Below are 11,955 nucleotides of genomic sequence, written 5' to 3'. Positions count from 1 at the left end.
GAAGGGAGGTGGATCCCGTGGGATCCAAGATCAAATGTTCTGTCAGATTGTGAAGACAAGGGTTTATGTTACAGGTCAGTAAGTAATGTCAGTAAGCTACTGATATAAGGCAGTGTTCAGTTCAGTACAAGTAATTTTTAAGTGTTTATTTCCACATTTCCCTTGTGCAGAGACTGTTAAATAATATAAACAAGATTTAAAAGGTGAAGAAACGAGAAGAACAGTATATATATATATATATATATATATATATATATATATATATATATATATTATTATACAACCAATAGAGAGAGGCATTTCCTACAGGGTTTTGCAGGTAGATGAAAGCGTAATAGATTTGAAATTATAGACTAAAATGTAAATGTCTTAGTTATTCTAATAAATGTTTTATAGGTGTTGCAGTAAATCAAACTTAAGAAGCGCCTATGCGGTTGCACAGTCGTTTTTGAATTAAGGAGATCACCTGACTCTTTTTGGTAGTCTCTCTTTTCTCTCCCACTCCTCTTTCACCCCAGACTGTCTCTCTCTCTCTCTCTCTCTAAGGCCTGACACAAATAATTGGGATGGAGAACTTAAATCTGCTCACTTGGAATTCTTTGGCGCAGGTTAGTGTTCTGACAAAGGGTTTGGTTTCATGCCATCATGATCAGGCATGTCTCCATTTGAGGTGGGTACATTATAGCTGTATGTTATAAGGATTACTGATGTGAACCACAAAATGTGGGGCTGTCACCAAAATATATAAAAGATGTTATTAGTAGACTGTATATGTTGTATGCCTGTTTACTGATCTGACGTTCATGGGGGTTTGTATTATGACTTGGCTTCCACCTTCTCTAAGTAACTCTGCCAGTCTGGGGATTTTGTTATGGGCATCGTTCCCGGGTGCTGGTGCCGTAGGGTGTGCTGTTCCATTAGGATACATGTATGCAGATCCCGCAGCCACGAAGTAATGGGAGGGGGTGTTGAGGATTTCTAGCACATGGAAATCCTCCATTTAGCCAACACCAAGGCCAGGTCAATGAACTTATATATTGTTTTGCAAACGGCTGAATGGATGTGATTCCTAGTAAACAGTGAATGCCGTCTGCTTCGATTGTGACTCCCACTGTGTCTGAAATGAACGTTCAACGCTTGCTACTTGGGGCAGTCCCATATCATGTGAATGAAATTTGCAGCTGATGAATGACAGCGGGGCAGGTGTTAGCTGTCCCAGGATACATTTTCGCTAGCATGACCGGAGTAAGGTACGTATCATGCAAGAAGTTGAACTGTGTGTACTTTAACCTGGAATTTATAGAAATCAATTAGGCAATGTGTCCATTGTTTGCCAGTCAATGAGGTGGTTAAAGCCTCGTCCAAATAAGCCTGCAGAGCAGTCAATGGAATCTCCCTATCTGCTCATATAGCTCCATATAGAAGTGTGACTGCCCTAGGTCCTACTCCATGTGTCAGCAATATTTGGAGGAGTTGAGATTTCTCTGGTTCATCATGGGTTTTATGCCATAGTGTGTGGAGTAGACGGGTGGGTGTGGCATATATTAGGAAGCAGCCTTGTGGGACCCCAAAGTCATCCACTAAGTTATCAAACGTGCTAACAATTTTGTCCGTAAACATGTCTTCCCATGAAGTGATGCCAGCTGCTGTCCAAGCGGCCACATCTAGGTGGGCCTCTAGTATTTGGCAGCTGGGAAAAAACCCAAAAGGGAAGTTCAGGGGCGTACAGTGGGGCCTCTCGCAACTTTTATAAATATTTTGGCCAGCAGAATTTAGCTAACTTCATTAAGATGTTGCCACCTTTCTCAGGCAGCACATTCTTTGAGCCCAGCAACCAGTTTAATATTTGTGATACTGGTGAGCCCGCAAACCATTGACCTAATTCTGTCATGTTATGACGACTATCTATTGGGCCATTGGAGCTGTGCTGCTGCAAAATAGTATTTGTAACTCAGGCATAAAGTCTAGCTAGTGCAACTTTTCTACACCCTTTGCCCCATATTAATGTTATAAGGAGGGTACATACTTCTTTGAAAAAACTGGTGGGTACACACAATGGTAGGGCAGAAAAAAAAATCAGTAGTCTAGGGAATATCAACATCTTAGAGATGGCTACCCTCCCGACTGGAGAGAGCGGCAGCGACATACAAAATTGCAGTGTGTATCTTGCTTTGGTTAAAGTTTTGCATAAATTCCCATCCATTAGGTCTTTATGTGAGTGGTAGATCTGCACCCCTAAGTATTTAATATTGGTATGGGACCAGGGAAGTGAAGTTCCCGGGAGTGGCTCCCACTCAATCTCAGTCAAGGAGGTCAATGGGAATAATTGTGATTCATCCCAGTTCACTCTGAGGCCTGATGCTTGATCAAAATCCCCTAGAAGGTCCATAAGTCGGTGAAGAACTAAAGCCTTAGTACATAAACAAATTAGTGCGTCATTAGCATAAAGTGATATTATGTGCAAACAGTTGTCTGCTTAGAAACACCAGTCAGGTGCACGTTGTTGCAATGCACATGCTAGAGGTTCCATTGCGAGCACAAATATTATAGGGGATAGTGGGCATCCCTGGCTCATGCCCCGTGCGATTAGGAATGAGTCTGAGATGATGCGGCCCTTCTTCACTCTGGCCTGGGGTTGGGTGTAAAGGAGGTCCACCCATTTGCGAAATTTGGGGCCTATACCTAGTTTAATGAGGACAATTCAGAGGTATTCCCACCCAAGGGTGTCAAATGCTTTTTCTATGTCCAATGATGCAACCCAGGGCTGAGGTCCAAGCCCAATCAATCACCATAAACAAATTGAGAAATGTGTTCCTTCAAGGTATAAACCCATTTTGATCCGGATTTACTGTGGCGTGGGCTATAGGAATCAGTCTGGTGGCAAGCACCTTTGCCAAGACTTTATAATCTGAATTTAGTAATGAGAGGGGGGGTTAGACCTGACAGCCTTAGGGTGGTCATCCCCCAACTTCATGCCTGCCTCCCTCCCTCCACTTTTCTGACACTGTTTTTGCTGGTTTTAGGACTCTGCACACTTTACCACTGCTAACCAATGCTAAAGTGCATATGATCTCTCTCTTAAACATGGCAACATTGGTTCATCCCCATTTTGGCATATTTGAGTAGGGATAAGTCCCTAGTAAAGTGCAAAAAGTTATGACTGGGTGGTTTATGTGGAGATCAGGCACTCACAATTCACTATAATTCATATTTTACCTTCAAAATTCACTGTGTTACTTCTCCATCTGACAGTGCTCAAACAGGGAACACACCCTAAACCATGTATGATAGCAATCACAAGATTGTTATCCCAATATATTATGACAAAAGCACACGTCTTTAACTTCAGTCACAAGTGGTAAAAGTGATCTTTTTTATTTTCTTCTTTCACTCCAACTTCAGCCAAGCCAACACGTGTTTCATCTGGGATGTAAGCCAATGACTTCCTCAGGGCTTTTCAAGGCTGTAAACAATATATAGTACTGTAATGTACACCTGACACATATCCCCATATCTCCCAGCATCCCATTTAAGTGCATCATGCTATTTAAAATAGTAGGTGGAAACCAATTATGTACATAACTCTTAGACATATAGATCTAAGTATTCATATTACACATGTCCACTATACAACCTCTTGTCTCCATAGAGATCCCCTCTGTGTGTAGTGTTAACAAATTCCATAAAATATATCCGCCGTCATTTGTGTATAAGCATGCACACACAAGTGAAACAAACTCCCCTAACACGGGGACCCTTGTATATCTTATCCATGTGTCCACATAGAACCATCATTCACCCTTAAATTAATACCTGTTGAATGCCAATACACTTCCGTATAATCTCTTCTCGTTCAGTTCTACTATATTACAGTATATCCTGCTGCCTCCGTCAACGTATTTGTTACACTTCAAGTCTTCTGTGTAGTATAACCATAATCGGTAAAATCATTAAACAATAGGGGTACAATATCAATGCTTAATCCAGATAATACACAACTCTTCATTAAATACCATTCTTAATTACGCTCAGCCGTTCGTCTCCAAATTTGTCAATATGCCTTGCTCTTTAATCCCTCATACTTCCTGTGTTGCGATATTCTCCTATAAGTGTAATTGACACTGTCTTCGTTTCTATGCACCTCCGTAAACCAGTTTCCTGCTTTACAATTCCCCACAGTCGACCACTATCCCTAATCCACATACCTCTCATTCCTATTTGTTTTATTACGTGTTCTCCATGACCACGCGAGTACGTTATTGAAATCCGGACCCAAGTCAGTTTTCGACTCTCCTCTATGTACCCACTCTCTACGGTCATCAAAAGAAGACTACACTGTCTATTTGTATACTGACTACTAATCCCCCAGAGCCGAAATAATCTATTCTATTGCTGGCAATTTTAGAAACCTCACTAAGCTTGTATCTAATGATAATGTACATATATCCAAAACTCCTTTTCTCTAAACTTCCTTATATCTTCCTTATCCAACTTCTTGCCTCCCGCATTATCATAGAAAGAGACTAGGCATTCCTCTCTTATTCTCTATGAGACCCCTACCTAATTCTAGCACCATCTTTGTTTCCTCTATTACCGCAAGTAAAGTGCACTACATGTGCCCACAGCCAGTAAATTAAATGCTACTAGTGGGCCTGCAGCACTGATTGTACACATAAGTCACCCTTAAGATAGGCCCTAGGTAACCCATAGAGCAGTCCTCACCCACCCTTCCCCCGACATACACGCACATTCACACACCAACATACACACGCATACACACACTCATACCCACATTCACCCATGCATGCATACATTCATTCACACACACAACACACACTGACATATATTCTAGCACACACGCATTCACACCACACAACATACACGCACACTCACTCCCATTCATGCACATACACATTCCACACACCCGCATGCATGCACACATTCACATACACACACACCCCCACACAACACCCCCCACACCCCTCCCCTGTCAGAACACCGACTTACCTGATTGCAGGGGGTCCTCTGGCAGGAGACAGGACTCGGCACTCCTGACAGCAGCAGCGTCCACCAGCAGAACACCGCCAGGCTGTATCATGGATCATGATACGGTCTGCGCCGGTCTACTGGCGTGGCGCTGCTTCTGGCAGCAGCGCCAGCTTACCACCGTCTGCTGCCATGACCGTAGCCGGAATTCCGCCAGCCTTCTGGCAGAATTCCAGCTATGGTCATAATATGGCGGACGGTAGGTAGCCGTGGCGACGGTGTTTTGTCAGCCTTCGCCGTGGCGGTAGGTGGTCATTACTGCCAATGTCTTTATGATGGCCAAAGTCAGCAATGCAGCAAAAAAGACAGCTACGGGGTCCTGGTTGGTGTAGGAGATGTCCCACGTTGAGTGGATGAATGCAGACTAGTTTGCGTCACTGGATTCCACAAACACGCCTTGGCTCAGGCCACCTGGTGTTCTCAACTCAGGATGAGGAGACAGAGGGGGATCTCAGCAATTCAGAGAGCCCTCATAAGACCAGGCAGCACCCACAGGAGTCCCACAGCACGGGAACAAAGGAGGTGCAAATGGCGGTCCATGCAGCACTACAAAAAGAGATTCCACGCCGCCGTAGAACAACTCAAGGAGCTGTGCATTGCAGAATAGAGTGCTGGGGACCTGGGCTGGGCTGTGCTGTGCATGAAGAACTTATTGGAAAGTCGCACACAAGCCCTAGCAGTTGCAAAACACACAGTGCACAGGGGCACTGTCTGGCGTGGGGAGGCAAGCTCTTACCTCCACCAAATGTGGACAGCTGGACCTTTGGACAGTGAGGGTCACTTTAGTCCACCACCCATGTTCCAGGATCCACGCTTGTCGTCAGGAGAGGGAACCCACAGTGCCGGTTGTCACTGCAGAGGGGTGCCTGCTGAAGCAGGGCAGTGACTCCGTCACTCCACGGGAGATTCCTTTAGTTCTTCTGGTGCAGGCAGAAGACATGCTGGCCTCTGGGGATGCACGACCTGTAAATTGTTGCAGTTGCTGGCAGGAGCTGGAGTTACAGTGTTGCAGAAGTTGCCTTTGCTTTTTTGTTGCAAGTTGTTGAGGTCCTGGAGCAGTTCTGCAGTTGATTCGACAGTAGAAGGTGAAGTAAAGGATGCAGTGGATTCCTGCTGGAATCTTGCAATCCGAATCTGAGGAAACACCCAGAGGAGAGACCCTAAATAGCCTTCAGAGGGAGATTGGTCACATAACAAGGTAAGGACCTATCAGGAGGGGTCTTGGACATCATCTGCTGGCACTGGCCACTCAGATGCTCCCAGAGTGCCCCACCACCTTGGAATTCATGATGGCAAAACCAAGGGACACTCTGGAGGAGCTCTGACACCACCCCTGGGGTGTTAATGGACAGGGGAGTGGTCACCCCCCTTTCGTTTGTCCAGTTTCACTCCAGAGCAGGTACTGGCGGTACCTGGACTGGTGTAGACTGGATTATGCAAGGAGGGCACCATCTGTGCCCTTCAAAGCTCTTCCAGAGGCTCTGGGAGGATACCTCTTCCATTCCTGTAACACCTATTTCCAAAGGGAGAGGGTGTAACATCCCTCTTCCAAAGGAAATGCTTTGTTCTGCCTTCCTGGGATTGAGCTTCTCAAGCCCTGGGAGGGCAAAAGCCTGTCTGTGAGGTGGCAGCAGCTGGGGCTGCAGTGAGAACCTCAGAAGGCTGGTATGGCAGTACTGGGGGGCCATAGTGGAGCCACCAGAGTGCATGGGATTGTGCAACCAATAGTGGAATCAGTAAAACAGTTCTCAGTTGTTAGACACCTTATATAGCAATATTTGGGGTTACCACTGTGAAGCTTTACATAGGTATTGACCTATGTATAGTGCACACTTATAATGGCGTCCCCGCACTGACGAGGTCTGGGGAAATGGGCCTGGACGACGTGGGGGCACCTCTGCTAGTGCAGGGGTGCACTCATACTCAGATACTTTACACCCAGCCTTCAGGGTTGGAAGACCTGACATATAGGTGACTCATACGTGACCTGGTGCAGTGAAAATGGCTGTGAAATAGTGCTTGCACTATTTCACACAGGCTGCAATGGCAGTCCTGAAGAAGTGTTTGTATGGGCTCCTTATGGGTGACAAAAGAAATGCTGCAGCCCATAAGGATCCCTTGGAACCCCAATGCCCTGGGTACCTAGGTACCATATACAAGGGACTTATGAGGGGGGTCCAGTATACCATTTTGGAGTGGAATACTGGGTTACCAGTATGTAAGTACACATTTGGAACCAGACAGAGCATAAGCACTAGAGTTCTGATTAGCAGGTCTCCAGTGACACAGTCAAGCATACTGACAAAAACAGTGAAACATACTGACTAATAGGGCACAAACCTTAAGCACTGGGGTCCTCACTAGCAGGATCCTAGTGATACAGTCAAAACATACTGAAAAACAGATCAAAACTGGAGGTAACCATGCTAGGTGCTGGGGATATGGAGTGGTTTATTGCAACACTGCATTCTGCCATTTTGGGTCGACTATCCTGTGTTTCAGGATTTTTAACTGGTCGAGGGCCATGGAGCATGGGAATTATTTGAATTATGGAGAGAGTGTATCATTACATTATATTTGTTGCACAATATACATGCCAAACGTTATACCTCAGCTTGTGCACAGACTCTTACCAACCAAGCCAGACCCTTGGCTCGACTCTAGCTCAGCTTGTCCTATTAATTGGCTTCTGTGCCCTCTATTTGCAAAGCTGGCTTAGCATATGGGGCTGGTAGTCACTTGATAAAATGATTTGCAAAAGCCGAGGATGGCCCTTCCTACATGCACTGATTTTACAAATCTACCAACAAGGCTACTTGTAGCACAGATGAAGAAGAGTACATGCAGAAAAAATCCATTTAAAACAAGTGATCTGGGGTCAGAAACAGATGCAGGAAGAACTGCTAGGACCAGGTGGGATGGGCAGGGGCATAGCTTCAGTGGGGGTTGTTGGGGTGTGACATCCCTCAAATGCGTTCTCATTGTGGTAGCTGGGTCAGGGGCCCTGAGTCGCATCTGGCATATCTGTGCCAGGTTTTCTCCTAGTTCTTATTTCACTAAGAGATTTTAACTTGCTCATTTTTTGGGATTTGGATCCTAAATATATATAGTGACCATGATACCAAAAAAGTAGACAATCTGCACCCATAAAAGTAATCCTTGAATGTGTGGAAATTTACTACTTTCTGAAATTCACAATCATTGTCAGTAGTAAGCTTGGAAAGCCGCACCAATCCACGTTTCTAGGCATGCTGCTTGCAAACGAACACCCAAAATGTGATAGTCTGAATACTTGCAAATATTTTAAGAAAAGGCAATCACTGGGGTAGTATTCCAACTCATTGTTTTTCACCCACAGTGCCAATCTAGACAAATGCCAACATGATGCAAATCAGTACTGACTCTGTTACGCATGGACAAAGTCCATCCCACACCTTGGTCATCTCATTCCTCCACCCTGCAGCCCACTGGTTTTTTTTTTGGTGGGAAATTTGGTTTTCACCCCCCTCAAATGTCACTGACTATGCTACACCCCGGAAGACAGACCCCAGTATATAATAGACAGGGCAGTCTAGCCAGATCGGGGTCAATGACTGAATAGGGAGTTTGTTTAAGTATGTCACCCGAAGGACATCCATGCAACCCTGAGACTGACCGGCATCAAGCGGTACCATGCATCTTATTGAATGATCACTTCTACAGCTGACAGTCAGTCACTGACAGGGCACGGCATCAAGCGGTCCCATGCATCTTAATGAATGATCACTTCTACAGCCGACAGTCCGTCACTGACAGGGCACTCAGGAGAGTGACATATGGAACCTATAAGATTCAGCTCACATCTTCCCCTAAGCAGCTACAGCTGCTGCGAAGGGTGAGGGCACCGCTCTGTGGGTACCTTCAGGGCAAGTTTCAGTCTCACTTCCCCATCTCTCTGTGCCACCGTGCAGCATCGCTGTCCCAGATCTGACAGTAATAGTCCGCCTCGTCCTCCGCCAGGGCCCCGGTGATGGTTAATGTGGCCGTGTTACCAGAGCTGGTGCCGGAGAATCTCTCTGGGATCCCCGAGGGTCTGTTACCATAGTACATCACCAGTCGGGGGGCACTGCCCGGCCTCTGCTGGTACCAGTACACACTCTTGCTTCCAATGCCATCGGCGGAGCAGGTGAGTTCAGCGGTTCCTTCCGGAGACACAGACACCGAGGGCGGCTGAGTCAGAACCCACTGAGCAACAGAACCTGGAATGAAAGGAGGAATGAGGACATTACAGCGTCACGTGACAAAAATAAATGTGCCTGGAAGCCATCATTCATGTACCAAGGAGCTGATAAAACAATCTAATCCCCACCTGCACAGAGGGCGCTGAGCACAAGCAGAAGGAGGGGGGACCAGGACATGGTGCTGCGTCCAGCAGGGATCAGGTCTCTGATGCAGACAGATGTCTGGGTGGGACCCTCCAGTGCTTCCTTAAACACCCAGAGGGCTGCGGGCGGCCCCTGACATGCAAATCGTCTCATTTCTCACTGGTTGCCGGAGGCACCGCTGTATCTGCTGAAGCCAGTTACCAGGGTGGCGAGACTTGGATTTTCCCATGTAGTCTCGGTCATTGGAATGTTTTATTTTTCTTCAGTTTTAGAGGATCCGAGACATGAGCTCCTGCTCGCCTATCATTAGATTCACTGACTGCACCTTCTCTGCCTGATTCGAGACCTTCATCCTTCATTCTCGCTTGCCGCGACCCCATGACTCGATAGTTCATGCTTGCAGTCCGTCCCAGCTATTCATTTCCAGTTGGCCAGTTTCACCTGGTTTGTACAGATATCTAATACGCCTGAGATTATAATAATTCATGTCTACTTGATTTACATCTTCGAACTCTTTATTACTGTCTTATGGCGTCCCTTGTTTTCAAAGGGTGTTTTTATTTTATTACACTAGTAGAAATCTCCTTTTTTCGTCCTGGGCGCCTGAAATGCAGTCAGTAGAAACCAGTGGTAGCTGGTCAACTAGAATTTCCTTTGTTACCTTGTTTACCCTGTGTATTGTCCCCGGAGGGCTATAATGTCAGATCCGCACCTTAATGTGCAAAACAAATAAACTGATATATATTTTTTTTTTAGATCAAAATTTACATTTATTTATAAAAGTGCACATTTAATCAAAATCATTGCAATAACATTAATTAGATAAAATATGGCACACTTTTTAGAGATAAATAAAAACAAGCAGTAAAAACAAAAACACATTTCACAATCATTTGTTATAAAGCTTCCTGGGATAATGTCAGCTCTGGTCCTCAAGTGCTTTCACCTTTGTGCTCAGTGTTGCTATGTATTAGACCATTGGCACGTTTTGTTCAATACGTGGGATTGGAGAAGTGTGGCTCAATGGTTAGAGCAGCAGACCCTGATGCAGAAATTTGGCCTGGGACCAGGGTTCAATTCCTGCCTCAGGCAGGTCTTGGGCTCAATTTCCTCGGTCCTGATAATTCTTGCATTGGTGCCTAATCTAATTCATGGGTCCCACTCTGTAACTCTGGGCAATAGCTTGCTTAATCTCCACAACGGCCCTGACAGGCTGGGATGCCTGGCTTCACCTTGGAGGTTGCCCAGGAGTGGGCACCTCACAGGGAAAAGCCAGGAGGGGTTCCACAGCTGTATGTGTACAGCGCCTTGAGACCCTAACGGGTGAGTAGTGCGCTATACAAGCACGAAGTTTACAGTTTAGTTTATTAAATGCTGTGATGAGGGCCTGTCTGCATGTTCTTATCTTAAAATGATTAAATATTCCTCGTAGCTCCTCTCTTCGTATAAGCAGCATTGCAGGACAAATACAGGGAATGTGCATCAGTCTTTCCCACAGCCACCCAGCCTGCAGGTTACTGTATCTGCCTTTTGTAACCAGGGCGGCATCATGTCCACCGTTGAGTGATTACTTACGACCTGATTTAGATCTTGGCAGAGGGAATATTCCATCACAAACATCACAGATATCTTATTAGGATCCCATGATATCCTATGGAGATCGTAATGCGGTGGATGGGATATTTGGCACGTTTATGAGGGAGTAGTTCCTCCGCCGAGATCAAAATCAGACCCTTAAAAATGGCATAAACTGTAGCTTGAGATGGTGTGCACACCTCTGGCCAAAAAAAGGCTGGTGCTTGAGAGTTCGGTAGGTGGTGATGGCCTGCCACGCATAAGCCCTTTCTGCCAGTGCGGCTTTGTCCTCTTGTAGGGAAAGCGTCTTGCTCATATTCTTAAGTTGTTTTTTCAAAATCAGTAAATGTTCCTATGGCCTCCGGTAGGTTGAATCTTTGTAGTGATGGTGAAGCTTCATGTAATAATTGGCTGAATTTTAGTCTGAATCCCTGTTTATTTATTTCCTGTCAAACTCATCATGCTAGCATGTTTTCATCAGCAAACCTGAATTTATCACACATCAGGAAAGAGCATGTTATTACCCAGGATTGCTTCATCAGCCCAAGCTCCAAAAGTACCCGGGCGAGTGAAGTACAATTTGGGATTTGGTACACAGTTTTTTATGTTTTGGTTAGTAATTGATCTAATTACCTTCCTTGGTATGAGTTCACATCCAAATAAGATTGTCGTAATGAGTTTGCGACCATCACCTTCTGTAGTGGGTCCATTATCAGAGCCTGCAAGGATCTTACAAGGGTCATAAAGCCAGCAGTCAGGAAAGCAGACTTATACTTCCTTAATTCTAAGTGCATTGGAAGTGTACCACTGGTGTTAAATAATACCTCAAGATGTTTGTACTGTCTACCACAGTTGACCCGTGTGCCACTGATATACCATGAGTCATGTGTTCTTACTTTTATACTAATAGTCACAATTTTAGTATAATGAAAGACGTTTAGAAGACGTTTCATCCCCATGGGGAGTCATG

At 45.3% G+C, this 11,955-nt stretch overlaps 1 long non-coding RNA gene across 1 annotated transcript; it reads right to left on the bottom strand.

The window, feature by feature from the left end:
• Positions 1–3,448: 3,448 nt before the first annotated feature.
• Positions 3,449–9,476, bottom strand: LOC138265323 (uncharacterized). Its single transcript, XR_011199341.1, has 3 exons — positions 9,395–9,476; positions 8,945–9,284; positions 3,449–3,463 (listed from the first exon to the last, which is right to left on the bottom strand). It is a non-coding gene; the product is annotated as an uncharacterized lncRNA (long non-coding RNA).
• Positions 9,477–11,955: the final 2,479 nt, after the last annotated feature.

This window comes from Pleurodeles waltl, chromosome 11 (genome assembly GCF_031143425.1).
Source record: "Pleurodeles waltl isolate 20211129_DDA chromosome 11, aPleWal1.hap1.20221129, whole genome shotgun sequence".
Classification (NCBI taxonomy): Eukaryota; Metazoa; Chordata; class Amphibia; order Caudata; family Salamandridae; genus Pleurodeles; species Pleurodeles waltl.
This window is presented reverse-complemented; position numbering and strand designations above follow the sequence as displayed.